This window comes from Eurytemora carolleeae, unplaced genomic scaffold (genome assembly GCF_000591075.1).
Source record: "Eurytemora carolleeae unplaced genomic scaffold, Eaff_2.0 scaffold1538, whole genome shotgun sequence".
NCBI classification, from domain to species: Eukaryota; Metazoa; Arthropoda; class Copepoda; order Calanoida; family Temoridae; genus Eurytemora; species Eurytemora carolleeae.
Window position 1 is genome coordinate 67,343 of NW_019402143.1, and position 1,652 is coordinate 68,994.

Below are 1,652 nucleotides of genomic sequence, written 5' to 3' on the forward strand. Positions count from 1 at the left end.
TGAGGGGAGGGATTACTTTAATAAGAACAATGAAAAAAAAGGAAGCAAAAAGGATGAAAATCGGAAAAAAACTCGAGGAAACGAATTTCGAACAGTCAAGTTAGGTATTCGAAAATAAATGATTTTTTTATAGATCGTAGATTTTCTTTTTATTGTTTTTCATAAAGTAGGGTGGGGGGTCCAATTCCAACAGAAAAATAATAACATTCCTTTTCCAGTAGGGAAGAGGGGTTATACCGCTTCCCCCCCCCTCCCTCCCACCCCCGTTAAAACATAAATATAAAGATATGAATGTTTAAGTGCATATTTGAATACGGTGTAATATCATTCTATTTGTTTAACCTTCGGTCCGTTGATAAACAAACAAACAAACATTTTAACAGACAAACAAACACGCAAACATGACTATCATAGTTCAATGCTTGCACAAATGTTTAAAGCGCGTTAATCAATTGACCCGGCGCTCATTATTGTTTTCGTGTGCATTAGTGCTCACACTTGCGCGCGTGAGTAAACTTGTGCTTCTATTTGAAAACTGGCGCATGCACTTGTACCCTGTACAGGGTGTCCCAATAAAAAAACTGGGTTTTCCTTTCCTTGTTTTTGCAACCTTACTTTCAATCCCAACCCGGGCAGCCGTAGTACATTTGAATATCCGATCTGGGTTAACCTTTCCGGACCCAGTTTGTACTGTATCGCCCGGACATTGGGTTAATAAAGAAGACAATCACCAAGACTAGCCGGTGCAACATGGGTGACGCAGTCAAACTTTATGCTTCATTGTTGAATTTACTTTTACTAAAGGGGCAGAGGTGCGTGCCAACTGCAATCTCTAATCTTCTTCAAAAAATATGTACCTTAAGGCTTTGTGATAACAGCTGCAACAATTTTATATATTTTTATTGCACTTATGATTTGTTAATATCTGTTATAATTTATTACTGCAGTAAAATGTATATAATTTGATTTGATTTGAATAAAATGAGAATTTTTCGATGTACTTTTAAAGTTTAAAAATTGTTGAATTATATCTAAGCTCGATATAATTCAAATTGGTCTGTGCAAAATATTTCTTTTTAAATTAGTATATAGTGATGCCTACAAGTAAAGCTGTATAATGTTCAAGTCTAAAACCCATTTGCCATGAGTAAATTCCTTTGTTCAAAAAAGCTTGTTCACTGTTCATCTTGTAGAAACATTACAGCTTTTAACATAAAATAAACGTAATTATGATATGCCATTGTCCGTTTAATAAAGGTATTACAAAAAAATCTTATTAAAGACCATCTCAACTAGTTGTCATTCAATTTTCATGTAATTGAGACATCCTGTATTATGTTGTCTGACTGTATGAAGCAAAGATGTATAATGTAAAGCTATAGGTATAGAAATAGATATATACCTACATATATATACATATATATATATATCCTACACCTATAAAACAGTTGGAGACTTCGACGAACAAGAGAGCAACAGCTGAATCACATTTTATACTGTACCAGATACTTATAGATAGATACATATATATATATAAATTGATAACTAGATCGATCGATAGAAAGAGAGATCGATCCGTAGATAGATAGATAGATAGATAGATAGATAGATATATAGATAGATAGATAGATAGATAGATAGATAGATAGATA